Source organism: Acomys minous, assembly GCF_964271855.1.
Source record: "Acomys minous genome assembly, chromosome: 4".
Lineage (NCBI taxonomy): Eukaryota > Metazoa > Chordata > Mammalia > Rodentia > Muridae > Acomys > Acomys minous.
This window is the reverse complement of record NC_140486.1, coordinates 18,587,509-18,603,059: the sequence shown is the minus strand read 5'-3', so window position 1 is coordinate 18,603,059 and position 15,551 is coordinate 18,587,509. Positions and strand designations below refer to the sequence as shown.

At 43.0% G+C, this 15,551-nt stretch overlaps 1 protein-coding gene across 24 annotated transcripts in view; it reads left to right on the top strand.

Moving 5' to 3' along the window:
• The window catches only part of TCF4 (transcription factor 4), a 341,209-nt gene that overhangs the window by 254,038 nt on the left and 71,620 nt on the right, over nucleotides 1-15,551 (top strand). The window contains exon 1 of one of the 24 annotated variants that reach the window (XM_084780531.1): nucleotides 11,534-11,703. The exons of the other annotated variants lie outside the window; for them this stretch is intronic. The gene's annotated coding sequence lies outside the window, so the exon portion shown is untranslated. Of the gene's footprint in view, nucleotides 1-11,533; nucleotides 11,704-15,551 lie in introns of those variants that run through there. 24 annotated transcript variants of the gene reach the window in all.

The window sequence follows — 15,551 nt, the reverse complement described above, 5'->3', positions numbered from 1 at the left end:
TGCTATGTTGGGAAAACTCACACAGCATTTACCAACCACCGCTCTGTCACTGGAGCCCAATAAAGTTTATCTGCAGAGTGGAAACACCTTTTTGAAATTTTTTTTTATTGTCAACCATCTAGTGAGCATGTCCTGGACTCTCACCTCTTCTTGGAATCTCATGCCTTTGGTTACCATCTTAAAATATTAATAATGGAGGCTATTTGGAAGGCACTAGACTTCCACCTCCAAGAAAGGAACAAAATATAAATGTGCTTTAGACTTTCTCCCTAAATTATGCCTTTTTTTTAAAGTAAGGAGAATAACACTGTATTACTCAATAGTTTTTCTAGAGAATAAAGCAAATTAAATTGATGTTACATGCATATTTAAACTCCATCCAGTTAAGTACTGACGTGATTAAAATAATCAAATGTATTACTTAAAAAATTAAAAAGGATAGATCCCGTACCCCATTATTTTATTGACTTTTAAATATAAATTGCAGAAATGTTTACATTCCTTATGGCATTATTAAGATAAACTGACAAATCAGAGGGGGGAAAAAGTTGATTGGCCAGCACGTTATTATTTCTGCACCTGCTATTACAATTCAGAAGAGCCTAGCCATTCTGAGCGGGGTGGATGTGTTTTTCTTAGGGTTCCTTTGTGTGAGGTGGGGGGTTGGGATAAATGTTGAACAAGTATGGTTTCACTTTGTAGTGCCTTTGTGTGTGTTGTTGTGATTAGACGACTGCAGTGTATTTCTCATAGCTTTGAAATTAGTATGCAAATAATAGAGGAGAGTAGGGTCTCCCTGTACCTGCTGTATTGAACACCCCCTAACCGCCCCCCCCCCCGCCCCAGCGAGAATGGAAAGTCAGACTTGTAGTAGAAGTTCTTCAGTGGCAGACATGGGCAACTCCTCAGCTTTATCCTGGGTATGTCTAAGATCTGGAAGGGATAATTGAGATTTTTCTTTTCTGATTATGTACCTCCCAGGGGCTTAGGACGACCTCAGGAACCTTCTCTAAAACGTGAGTCATGTAGCATCGCCGATGCTTTGCTTGAAGCATCCTCCGTCTCCTTCTGCTCTTCATCTGGACCATCATTGCCCCCAACATCTAAGCGACCTTTCTCTGTGGCAGAGATGGCAGCATTTGCTAATAGAATTCTAGACTTTTGAGGGTGCGCATAACTCACAGTACAGTTCACACAAACCAACTCCAACTCTGTGCACGTGGGCGAGATAACTGACAATCAGTTCTTGTCTTTCATTTTATTTTATTCTATTTTAAATACGCCATAAGAATGCCGCTCCATTCTGTCAGAGGGAATGGCAGTAGATTTGGATTGAGAGGGGAGGAAGTATGCTGTGGCTACTGAGAGCTTGTAAAGAGGTGGATAAAATGCTATTGCTTCCTAAAAGACAGTGGTTACCAGCAACTCACAGGAGTTTAGACTTCGTCCTGCAATAATTGTAACACCCAGACTTTAATAACACTTAATGTGTAGCATGGATCCCACTTAATCTCCTCCTGTCTTCACAGCAAAATGCTTACATAAATGAACTCTCAATTTGAAATCAACTCTTTAGCCTAGTTCCTTCCAGAGTTAATACTATTTCTATAATTACACGTGTTCGGCAGTTGCCATAGGACTACTTCTTAAAGCCCGTGCCCCTCCCTCGTCTCTGCAGCCACCTGCTGGTTAGGTGACATGGCAGTGACATGGGAGCCTGGTTTTATAAATTAAAGCAAGTAAGTCCCTTGCCATTGTATTAGCCAGTCGGCTTCAGAGGGAGCAGAAGATAACACTCCATCATATTTTCATTCTGTTGTATTTGCAGCCGAAATGTATGTGCTCAAATTGGTTATTTTCAGCCTATGACAGCTGTGAGATTTAAAATGATCACAGCTGTTGTGACTTTAAATTGATTTTTCTATTAACACCTGGAAAAAAAAACCTCTGTGCTGTATTAAAAACTTCAATGACATGAGTGTAAAATTAGGTGTGTGTTGACGTGGAGTCCAGTGACCTCACTTGCCGGAGGTCTCAGGATGCAGCAAACGTCTGGGATGCTGGCAGCAAACCAGTGAACACTGCAAAGAGGTGCTGGGTCGTTCTGTGCGGTTCACTTTGAGAGGATTCATGTCAAGGCAGATGCTCCTGGCACCACTTTACGGTGTCAGTTTTGCTAATAAGACCTTTTAGGATTCAGTTTACTTAATTAACCCCTAGAAAGATGACTTACAGGGATCATCGCGAGAACCTGACCTCTCAGCTGCAGAGGCTGTGTTATCTTTCAGAGACAACACTGAGAAATACATAACCACACTCACTTGTCCCTTGTGGGGGACAGTTTAGTTTTGTGGCCTTTTCTTCCTCCACTTTTAGTTGGTGGACAAAAGGAAAAACAGTAGCAAAGAAGAACCAAATTGTACCTGAGTAGTTTTAGGTGAGCCTTTACTTTATTTCATTTTTTTACATTTTTACAGTCTTTATTGCATTTTGGCTCTCTACTTTGCACACCCATTAAACAGCCTTCAAAGTTCAACTGTGATTCCCAGGATCCATTTGCCTCTGAAGTTGTTTCTAGTCTAAAGTCTGTTGGTTATTGGAACATTGATGTAGCAGTGACCTGACAAACAATGCAACCATTCTAGGCCTTTTGGTATAGTATGTAAAGCTTACAGCTGGCCCGGTGTGGCCCGGGATTATTCTGGATAATCGTGCCTTCCCAGAGGCATTGTGAATCAGGAGCAATGTAGATTAAACTCTTTGGTTGGCCCTCTGCTTTTCCTCATAACTCAATCAGAATTGAAAGCATGGCAGGTTTGACTGTGATGATGAATGTATGGCCGGATCAGGGAAAGCATGGATGGCTGGTGGATGGATGGGTAGATTATACAACTAGACAGTAACAGATAAGGCCAATTATTTATTGCTCAAACTTGTTTATTCATCAGAAAGTAATATACAATGTGTTGGTTCGGCTATCATGTATAGATTAGAGCGAGTCAGTTGGAAATACTGAACATTTCCACTACATAATCAAAATCACTATAGAGCTGACTTTAAAAGTTCCAAAACAAACGCAGATTGTTGATTTCAAAGCTGCAGGTCACAATATCACATTCAAGATGATTGTGGGTGTAAACGGCTTTGCCCTGCTTCAAGGGGCAGAAGATACTTCTAGAGATGTTTATAGAAAACTTCAGAAAACCCAAATGGGTATTTGTTGCTGACAGACTCTGATTACAAATATGTATCTCTAGAGCAGTGGTGCCTCCCAGGGGACAGATGGAGACAGTCTTGATTGTCACCATTGTGGGGAGGGGGAGGCCGATGCTACTGGCATATGGTTCTAGAGGCTAAACCTGGTACACTGCACCGAACTGCCCGTTAGCAAAGCAGAGGCAGGGGAGTCCTGCTTTACACACATTGAATCTGGGTATTAATCGTGAATTCTTGCCATGTGAGCCACATATAGGGTTGCTCCCTGCTCCCTCCCTCCCCTTCCTCCTTCCCTCCCTCCCTCCCTCTCTGTCTCCTTTCCCTCTTTCATTTTTATTTTTCTTACCTCTCCCTGCTCTTTCCTAGCCCTCCATCTTTCCCTTCCCTTCCCCATTCTCCTTTCCCCTCCTCTTTCTTTTCCCTTTCCCTTCCCCCTTTCCCTGTCTCCTTTCACCATAACCTTTCCCCCCCCTCCAACAAGTTTTCTTCTATGCCAACAGTTTTGATATGCCACTCTCTACTCTATAGTATTGTTTAAGTATTTCTATGATTTACCTAGAAGATGTGGTATTTCGTTTGCAGGGTTTGTAAATACAGTATTTATGAGTCAACTGGACTGGCTTCAAAACAGCTTATAGACTGCTGAGTGAAAGAGGGATGTTTTCTCCATGATCTACGTGTATATGCTTACATCTTATCTCTTAAAATATTGGGAACTCTATCTATGTTTCTTGTTTTATCTGAGGAGGGCATAAAGAGGAAAGGGAATTAGTCTAAAGAATAGTTAATAATTAATTGTATATAAGTATTTGAGGAGAACATTAAAGGTATTGCTTGAATCCCTGTTAAATATATTGTCTACATTAAAAAAAAAAAGCATTATAAAGATTGAAGCAAACCTGAGAAATTCTTTTCTGCTTTCCTGGTAATGCAGATTTGTACTCTCCTGGCAACCGTCACTGCCCAGTGTCCATCATTACTGTATCTTTCTGGGTGTGGTTTAGAAAGTGGTACCAGGCCCTTCATTGCTGTCCCTGGCATTCTGTGCACGAAGGGTGAAGGAGCTGATGGCAGACGCTCAATACCTGCCAACTTTTAGAACCTAGAGCACCTCAGCTTCTTAGAAGCCAAGCTCTGGAGAGAGTTGCCAAGTCTGACTGTTGGTTGCGCACCCTTCACTTTCTGCCTCATGCTCTACAAGGTTCTCCAAAATTTGCTCAGAATAGACACAACACAGCATTCGAGCACAAGGTGAGCAGCTCAGACTCAGAGAGGGCTCACAGATAAGTTTGACTTATTGTTCAGTACACTGGTTCATGGCATAGCAGTTCAGCCCCCAAAGGACACTGTACGGCGGGCATGCTTCCTGGAGACCTGACCACCTTGTGCTTGCATACTTCTAGTGAAGTCCCAGATAATTAGCTTCAGCTCCACCTCTTTCTGAAATACCTGTGAGTTGCTCTACATTGGCTTTTCTTTGGATCATTTTGTCACATCTTATAGTACAGGGTTGTGGAGATTCACAGTGAACAACTGCAGGGATGTCATTTTACCTGTTGCCATGCAGAGGAGTACAGGCTACCATTTTGATAGTAATTTCATTTATTTGAGCATTTGCATTTATGAGAGATAGTGGGTTGTTTTTTGTTTGTTTGTTTGTTTGTTTGTTTTTTACATTATCTACTGATTTTAAGGAAAGAGTCATTTAGGGATCATTGGCTTGTTTTCAGTTTTGATCAAACACTGATTATCTGCAGTAAGCTTTCAGTATCTCTCTGATATTCTGTAAGCTCCAATATAATCCCCTGAATAATTTTAGGTTTGTTTTGTTTTTATTATGTATACAGTGCACATCAGATCACCTTATAGATGGCTGTGAGCCACCATGTGGGTGCTGGAAATTGAACTCTGGAAGAGCAGTCGGTGCTCTTCACCGCCGAGCCATCTCTCCAGCCCGCCTGAATAATTTTAAAGCAATAATATGCTTATTATTGATTATAGAATGTGTCTTGAAAAAAGCAACTTATGTGATATTTGTGTATTTATAGGTTGTGAAATATTTGTAGAGTTCTTTCCTTTAATGTTTAGGCAGCAAGCACTTTAAAGCTGTGATAAAACCTAGACTTACTCTTTTTTTTGTAGTATTAACATTTGCTAAAATATATCTATAAGCCTTCGGTCCTTCAGAACACGCTCTCAAAGACACTCCATAAGATTGGTGCTCCAATTGTTGTTAGCCCATATCAAAGGCTAACACTACCTTGACTAATGGAGAAGCAACTAGACGTGTGTAGCTATTAGGATTTCAATGTAAACTGATGAAAACTAGAAACATTTTAAAAATTAAGTTCCTCAGTTACACCAGCTACAAAGTCCTCAGTCATATGTCATTAGTATCTCCCTGTCAGATAGCACAGGGAACTTTTGAGTCATCGGAGGATGTTTTGTTGGAAAGATCTGGTCTAAGAAATGGAAGCCCTTAGGAATCTTGTATATTATGAGGTCACATAGATCATGTAGAGCCAGAGTGCCTTCTGCCATCTATTTCAATATGGTATTTTGCCTTTTTTTTTAAACTGCATATAAGATCATGTCAATTCTGAGATAAGAACTGACACTTTTATGACCCTTGTATTATCTTAAATGATCAAGCCAATTATATTTGTTGCTCTTTACAGTTAGTTCTTGGTTTGCTCAGTCGTTTTAAAGGATCAGTCCCTTTGTCTGTTTACAAAGAGCAGGGACTTTGAACTCCCTTCCCTTGTCTCAACCAATGAGATTCTGTCGGAAAGCATCTGCCATGTCTTAAGGCATCTTTGTGAATCCCTTAGCTTATCATAGACAACCAATAGATGTGTCGTCGGCCCAGTGAACATGATGTGTCTGATGTAGACTCCCAGGTTTCTGTACAGTAAAGCAGACCCTTGACTGGAAGCCTCTCATGACCTCCACAGAAGACAGACTGCTCTTATATCTACCCCTGTTGTTCTCATGAAAAGTTACATTTTTTTTGGAGACAGCTACTATGCCCTTTCAGGTGCTCGTGAGCAGAAAGAATACTTTCCTTGGTTCCTTGGTACCTCATACCTACTGTTCTTGAATAAGTGAGAGGAATGATGAAGTTTCCCCATCTCTCCCGGCTGTGCAGACTAGGTGCTTGGCACATGCTCCTGTGCTTCCTTCTTGGGCTTGCTAATGCTGCCACAGCCATGGTTTCTCTCAGTAATAATCATGGTGTCAAGAGGCATTTGTGCTCTGTGCACTCTTTCAGTTTGAACCATGTGATGCAAATACTGCTTTAAACTTAGCAATGCCAATTTGCATTAATATTTTGGTTTCATATAGCTAGCTATTGCATCCCAGAAACAAGTGCATTTTAATGAGTACTGGCAGAATGATAAAAAGGTTATTCATTAAATACTATTGTAGGAAATACAGCAGTTGGTTGCCAGAAATCATTAAAGCAAACTATAATGTGCATTGAGGCCACAAGGATGCCCCTCTTTAGGAGTATGTGACCCTGTAGCACTCGGTGCAGTAAGAATCAATACTATTCATGAAGGCATGGTGAGTAGGGTTAATTAATATAAAATACAAGCCAAGATACTATTGACACCAGTGTTTATTTTAAGATTTAAACATATTTTTCATGTTGATGTCTGTCATGAGATCATAGGACATCACCTCAGGATTTAATGCGAAGCTCTTCACCAGTCAGGACCCAGAGTTGGGAAGCAATGCCTTCTTAAAGCTTACATTTTGGTCTTAAGTCCTGAAGTACTATTTTTCCCCGTTTTATGATTTTTCCCCCTCCTCTTTCTGGAATGCTTTATGAGAATAGTGAGCAATTTTTTCTTTCTTTCTTTCTGTCTTTTTTTCTTTTGCAGGGTAACATAGGGAAAAATTACAAATTTGCAACTGGCTCTTTAGAAATACACTACTTTAACACATGCGCTCTGCGTGCTGCTGCCATGGCTGTCATAGCTTGTGGTTCCTAATTATAATGAGCTTTTTTGGTGGTGTTATTGCAGTTGTTTTTTCCCCCAGCCCCCTCAACTCACTTTTCCCAGAAGAGAGTTCCAAGCCTTTGAAAATTCTCATGATTTTGCAAATCCACTCTATTTTTGTCGAGAATACAGGAAAGTTAAAATTGGCTGGTCTGCTGCCATGTTTTGAATCCAATTTTAAAGCAACCCTTTGCAACCCGGGGAGTGAAGCTGACATCTTTGTATCTGTAATGAAGATAATTACACCTGCAAGGTGACATCACTAGCGAAGTGACAAATGCACTTGAGAACCGAGTCCCCCGTCTCCTCTGAATTCTGTGGACCACTTTTGGCATTTTGCTCTAGACACCTCTTTCATACTTGTCGTCTGAGAAGTTGCTTTCAGATGAATTTACTAAAGCTGACTGACACGGGGTTAAATTAATTCTTTTCTTTATTACTCGAAGTGATACAGGCCGTTCTTGGACTAATGTAGCTTAATTAGTGGTCAATTAAAACTGAACATTGCTGAGTTGAAGCTCTTTGATCAAACTCCCTGGCATGGGCTCCCTTTCTTTAACTAGCCACCATCTTGAATTCATTTGGAATCAGTAGTATAAACAAGTTTAAAACTGGTTCTTTTATAAGAAAGTCAGCAGGCTTGTATAGCTGCGGTTTCCTTTTTTTACTTCTGTAGGCGGCAATTCAAAGGCATGCTAAATGAAAACAGTGCTACACCCTGGAAAAAAAAAGTACATTTTTAAAAGTAACAGTAAGTAGTCAGTAAGCAGCCAGTGCCCCCAACCCATTTATCTGTAAATAATTAATACGAACTCTCCCAATATAAAGGATCCCCTCACTCTTCCACTTGAGGGCCACAGTGATGATAAGTGACGTGCATATAGATACACCTACCTGCGTGTCACTGGCAGTAGGGGAAGGATAACTGCTGAAGAGATGGGCCCCGTCGCTCCTAAATTCCTTCTTCATTGCTCATGGGACAATATTCCATCTCCATCTCTGTGCCTTTGAGATTGGGACTGAGATACTATGTGAATTGGTTGCTGGTTTTATTATTTATTTTAGGGGACACTGCTGCTGCATTCATAAAAGGGCTGAAGTGGTACAGTTGTGCAGCACGTCACTTGGTTAAAGTCTATAGTACCCTTGGTAGAGTTTTGGTGCCATTATCTTTCTCCCCGCAAAAGGAGGTGGGAATGAGAGGAGAAGTGTCTGAGTAGCTAGTGCAGCCTCATCTGCCACCCAACTCCCTGTCTTAATATTTAAAATTCATATGCTGCTCTTGTCTAAACATAAATTGATACCGTTCAGAAATCCCAGGTTGTGAGAGCTTCACAGCCTGAAACTACCACGGAAGATGGCATTCAGTTAGTTCTGCGTACTTTTAGGTATTAATTAAAACCAGTAGTTTTTGTACTGGAAACCAAAGTAGTAAATGACAATGAAGCAATTAATTTGTTGTCCATAAATGGCTTCTTCTGCAGTGTTCACAAGAAGGGGCAGGGGGAGCTTGGAAGTGACCGTGTACTTCCACCTCCACCTCCACGAATGATAAGATTTTGCGGTTCTCATTCCTTATATCCAAAAATTATAGTTATAAACTGTAATTAAAATTAAAAATTTCGTCCCTTGACAGAAAGAGAAATTGTTTATAGTCAATGCGCCTTTCAGCATTCTATCTCGCCTTCTCCCTAAAGGGCTGATTAAGGAGAATAATTGGGGATGATAGCGGGAGGAAGACGACAATTCCATTTAATTAAAGATAATTTATTTTACTTTAAATTGGTGATGTCCCACATGAATAAGAGTAGATTTAGCAGATAGATTTATTAATGGGTACTGACATCTCAGTTGACAGAAAAAGCAAACATTTTCTTTCTTCATTGTTTTTATTGCGTCCCAGCACCTGAAATTGCTGTCAGCCAGCTTCCTTCGTTGCTTGTCAGAGCTGCAGGCTTTCCCACCAAATATGCAATTACTGGTTTATCACTAAAACCAACTTGATCCTCTCCTGAGTTTAAAAAAAAAAAAAAAAAAAAAAAAGCCAAGCCCTTGAAAAGCTGCTCAAGTCCTCAGCACTGACAGGAGAAATATTCTCTTCTTAAAGGGTGTTTGCTATGCTGGTTTCCCTAGGGCTAGTACACAGAGTGTGGCATAGTTTGGGCATTTAAATAAGGACCATCACATCGCCGTTGGTTTGGTGGCAGCACACTTGGCTTGAATGGTCCTTCAAAGCAGTATCTCTTGGATATTCTGGGTGATGAACTCCACAGGAATACCATCCGCAGAGCACCCAGGTTCATTTCAATGAGCACGCTGTCTCAACTTAGGCCCTTGGTGTGGTCATTCTTGTTCATGTCCCTGCCGTTGTATACAGGTCCTTGAAGTCATAGGGCGAGACTGCGAGTTCAAAAGTGGGTTCAAAGACATATGCAATGGTTTTCTTTATATTCTTCCCAGTCTGTAATGGCTTCTATGCAACATATGGTTCACAAAATTCGTAAAGCAATTTGTGCCTCTGACAAACTGGCCCCTCCCCCAACATTTCTGTTTACTCTCTGCTCCGTTGTATTCATAGCTCTTCTTAATATCACATTGTGTACCCCAGCTCAGGTTTTCTGTTGCTCATTCATTTCTGTGTACTTGCCTTGTATATTTCCTGCACTCTGCATTTTTCTTTGTATAAAATGTAGGTCTTGTGACCATTTCTTCCTCTGTGGGCTTTTCATACCCAGCCCCCTTCATCCTGTCCCACAGCTCCTCTAGTTTAACTTAGGGTTGTATCTCTAACCTGTTGCTGGCCTTTTCATATAAATGCCCTCTAATCACGAGTCTTTCCTTGTGTTCATGTTTCAGTGGTATGTCTTTCCACCTTAATATTTAAAATTAATCCATAGTAGTAACCAGTGTTCATCCAGTAAAGGAGAAAAATTAGATTTTTCTTTCCCTTTTGGGGACCAGAGATCATAGAAGAGTTTTTATTTTTATTTTAACCAGATGCTTATATTTTGCTCTCTTCTACAAGCTCACTTTTCAAAACTGATGTTAGATCAATGGTGGTGTTTTTGAAGGATTAGTTTTTATTAAATACTGCTTTCCATGTTGTATTAACCTTTCCCTCAGCCAAAACATCTTTTCCCTTTTATCTACCCCTTGAACCTGTTGGTCTTAATAATCCAGTCTCTCAGGCCTATGCTTGACTCGGTATTTCCTCCCGCTTTCATCCATCTCTCCTACTGCTGTTGCCCTTGATTCATCTTCTATCTTTTCTTCTTCTATAATCATTGACTGTGTGATGCTCCCCTCCCGGGCCCCAAGTCCTCCAAAAAGATCATGCTGGGAAAGCATGCATTAAATTCTAAATTTTCTCCAGAACTGTGCAGCCATGAGTCAAGGTAGTAGCGACATAAGGTTAGGCACTCTGCTAGGCTAAAGCGAGGCTGAAAAACCTAGGAGGGCATCATGTTTACAGCAGGTCGTCTCAGTTGTAGTGTTGCACAGTAGGGCTAGCGTGTGTGCACGCATGTGTGAGGGGGTGTGTGATAGGACAACGATTGGAACTGCGTGGAGAGGGTGAGCCTTGGTCAACCTCTGAGGCTTTCTGTGAGCCCGTTCCGATTTCAAGCCCCTCCGACCCTCTTCTCTTTCCCTGTACTTGCTTGACAGTCAACAGTTGAATGATGTGAGAACCCCCTGAGTTACCTGCATGGGATGCTTTTGTGAACTGGGCTCACTGTATCCCAGGGAAAACATCCGAAATTTTGCAAAATAAATGCCTGAAAGGGAACCTAGGCAGTGTGACAAATGCCTGTAACCCCTAGCAGATGGCAGGTAGGGACATGAAGAGGCATGGGACATCAGGAATTAGGAGGCAGCCTCCTTTACATAAGGAGTTGGAAACTAGCCTGGGCTCCATGATACCCTGTCTCAATAAAAATAAACAAATGGACCTGAAAACTTAACGGTAGCATCCCATACTGGAAGCACCAACTACTTCGACTCTGTAAAAAAAAAAGAAAGAAAGAAAGAAAAAAACAGATTCGGGGATAGAAACCTCTGATTCTGGGGTAAAAGGAGTAGGGAGTGACGAGAAAGAACTTAGTAAACATGGTCTAGATATGGCTCAAGCCAGGGTGACGCCTGGAGCCTGGTCATTTGGGTGGCTGGGCCTGTCTCACCTCCCCTTCTGCTGTACTCCTCCCAGGCTCTTCCTAGGCCCTCCCACCCCCAAGCCATCCCCAGGCCTTGCTGCCGACATCTGCATGTCTGAGCCACATATACGCAGCCTGAGGTCGCCTCTCTGCCTCCCACTATGAATTCTGGGCTGTGGTCCTGCTTATTCTTGTCTGTCAGATTGCAATTCTGAGGCTGTCAGCCATGCCCGGCCAATCAGCAAGCACCACCACGGGATGAAACTTTTAACAATGCAGATGCTCACAATACAGGGTTATGTTGCGTGGACCACGAAGGGAGAGCAGAGGTAAGGTCTCAGTCTCCCCAAAGTGGTCTGTCCCCCAGCCTGCTTGGTCTGACACTTCCTAAGCAACACTCTGCTGCTTTTCCTTGTCGCCATCCGCTTTTCCCTAACTTTCCTTCCTGCCACTCACCAGAACTTTTGTTTTCATCCCCTACCCATGCAACTCCACTCTGTTCAGTTCGGTTATTCATCCCCCTCCCTCCCGGCCTCCCCCTCGGCTTAGTGCTGTCATGGACGTGCCTGCATTGCCTCTAAGCAGCAGGACCTTCCTCAGGTCTTGCCACACGTAAAGGGAGAAAGGGCTGCTGGGATCAGGACAAATGTATGGAATCAATAGGCCTTATTACTTTTTCCCACTGCTGGACAGTGGAATTTATCTTCAGGTTATAAACATACTTGGCTTTCGTACCTACTGGGATGCATTGAATTTTAAATTGAGTTTAAATCTTCTTTTTTTGGAACCGGTTTACATAGGAAGGCTATAAATAGATCCGATCTAAATGAGGAGGAATCAGCCCATCTTGAGACTTGGGGGGTTGGGGATGGCTCTCTGTCCCTCTGCCTACAGTTGCCAGTGTTAACTCATCAGTCTCCGCTGGCAAAGGAACCATGTGGCTGTCATCTTCCTCTGTTTTAAGTATTTAGTTGGTCCTTTTATAACTTAGAGTGTTTACAGGGTTCTGGACTCCCTCGTCCCATCTGGAAAATATTTAAACTTCATACGATCTATAAGATGGAAATCCCACATATAAGGGGCTAGGCAGAAGGACAAGCACGGAGAGCATTCGCGGGTGTTTAGACTCAGTTGTTTGCTCAGAAGCGGATGCTGAAGGGATTGGAACAAATAGCTTGTGTTCGGGGGAATGGTTTGGTCCAGGGCTGTACATTCCTCCACAGAATGAGCCTTGGTTTGTAAAACTGACGTTCTGTTGTGACTTCCAGATCCAAACAAATCTCTGCAAATTTCTGCCTGATCGAGTTAATAAGAAAATATATACATGCAAAGGCGAGAGCCGAGTGCTACTTGGCGTTTCTGTCAGTGCGGGTGGAAACGAGACGGTTTCACCTACTGTATTAACAGCCAGCCAGCAACTGCCAGAACCTCCAGCGTGCTTCTTTGCATGATTTTTTTTTCTTCCCTTTTTCCTCTTCTATGGAGAACAATGGGATACAAAAAAAAAAAAAAAGCCTCGGACAAGGAGAGTAGCTGACACAGGATGGGCTCGTCTTGCTTCTGGTCGTCTTGTAGTTGGGCAGTGGTTTCCGCTCTCCCACTCTCTCGCTAGTGGGGGGAAAGGAGGACAGATGTGACTTTCGCAGGAACAGGCTTGTCCTAGCCGGATGTGCAGAGGGGCCAGAGGGTCATTCCCTGCTCCAGGCCTGTGATCAGCTTCACACCTGTGCTCATTTCTCCCCCAAGATCGATGACCTTGCATTAACCCGGGGCGACCCTTAGCCTCTGCCTGTTCTCAGGGCCGCGTTCTTGGCTAGTGGATTCTCCTCTCTCTCTCATTTACAGGTGGTTTCTGGAGCCTCATACACTTGTTTTTTCGTGGTGCATGGTGCACTTAGCAGCCCGGCAAGACCTGCAATTTCATCCCTCTCAAGGGGCCAAGAAAGGGCTGGGGGCGGGGGAAGGGGGAGGGGGCCATACAGAAAGAGAGAGAGAGAGAGAGAGGCTGCTGTTTGCATGTGCTTTTCTATTTTGTGGCTCATATGGTATCAATTACCATTTGATGGCAACGCCAGGCCTGAGGCCCTTTGCATGTTTGTCCTGTGAGAAAGATCTGGAAGAACCGACATATGGTTTTGATTGCAGCAATTGCAGGTTGATAGAATGAGCACGGGGTGAGGTGGGTGGGTTTTCCTTCCGGCCCTTTCCACTCTGGGTTGCTAATGTGCTTTGCTTGTGGGGCTGGTCTTTTCATCATCCACTCGCTCCCCACCTTCTCCTCTTCTCCACAGTCCCCCCACCACCACCACCACCTCTCCACCACTCTGCTTTCCCTGCCCTGCCTCCTCGGCATGTCCAAATCACCACAAGAAACATGTGGCCCACATTAAGGACCTTCAATTAAAACAAACAAAAAGAATTGTCCACTGGTCTGGTAAAATCCTAGAGAGGTCATTCATTCAAGATGGTCAGGAGCGAGCGAGCATGCTGAAGCTACAAGCGAGCTGGGGGTAGCGATCAGGTCCCTCCCCTAGAAGGTTAGGACATGTTTTTAAATGTCTGTTAGTTCGGGTTGTTAAACATAGAAATGAAGCTGAAAAATAGTAGCAGTAGACGTGTGGGGGGGGGGGGGGTTGGGGTGTGTGTGTATGTGTCTGTGTGTTTTAAAAAGACACTCCTTGGAAATTGTTTTCGCTGGTGCCATCAAGGGGCAGGGGATGACATGAAGGAGTTCTGTCAGATTCTATCATGACTCATCCGCCCTAAGATGGGGAGCAATATTACCTGTGAGCATTTCTCCTGCGGTAAAGAGATGCTTGGAGACCTGTCAGCCACACACGGGATCTTCTCCCTTACTGGATTTGTGACGGCAGGGGTGCCCAGGAAGAGACTCCTCATTACTGAGGGCCCAGCAGGAGCTGCAGCTCTGATTGGCCACAGGAAGCTGCACTGAGGAACTGGGAGAAAGAACATTGCAGACATGTTTTATGTTGCCCAGGAATATTTTCTGGGATGCTTTTGGCCTCGCATGCACTCTGCTCCACGGACTGGTAGCCTATCAAGTAGAAATTGCCTTTTTATTCCAACCGATTACATCAGAAAATAATGCATGCAATGAGTAGTTTACATAGTTTGAAAGGCAATGTGATATCTTTTGTATATTTGTTTCTGTTAATAACTTTGTTCAGTTGAAGACCAGAACACCCCTAATCACAAAACCAAAAAGGTACCCCTAATAAAAGTTTTGAAAATATGAGATTGGCTTGCTGTGGTGGCTCAAGCTATTAATCCTAGTATGGAGGAAGCAGAAGCAGGCAGATCTCTCTGAGTTCCTGACTGGGATGGAGATGTCTACATATTGGATTCTATAGAGACAAGAAAGCATATCTTTCTGATGATTACTATGTTTTGAGATATTTGCCCAAGCCGACTTCTTTTCTATGTGGAAGCCTCCTCACTTTGTATAATGGCTGAGTTTTGCATGTTTGGTAATGGTACTGGTTTTGACATCTTGTAGTCTTACATGGGAATAAATGCTAGGATGCCTTTTCACTCAAAACAACAAGCGGTGAGTTGTTTTACTCTCCTCACATACTTTAAAAGCTGCTATTTGGATATTTGACTAATTTAATGTATACATATAGAAAGATTAAACATTGCTACCTCTTGTTTGTACCACTGCTATCTGTTTTGGGGGGGGGGAGTGGTATTGAGAAGTCCAATGTGATGACTTAAACACACACACACACACACACACACACACACACACACACACACACACACACACACAGAGCACCAGTGGTTCATCACTGCAAAGAGATCTATGCATGGGTTGCCGGCTCATCTTGAAACATGCCAGGTCACTTAACAACAGCTGGGCTAGAGAGATGTCTGATTTGAGAAGGCATTTTGAGTCTTCTCAGTCCTAACACTGGTCTGGTTTTGAAGTGGAAAATGCAAATATGCTTTCTGGAAAAGTGCTATCTCCACCTTGAAACAGGTATGGGTTAAAATCTCTCAAGGCCGCCTCAGAGTACCCAGCACTGCTAACCTGCCTCCCCGCCCAGAGGACACAGAGTCTGCTGGGAAATGTGGCCCTGTGTAAGTCCACCATAGGGGCAGAAGGTGCCAGTCCTGACAGCGTCTCTGCCTCATGCCCAATAAGAATTTGGTGTTC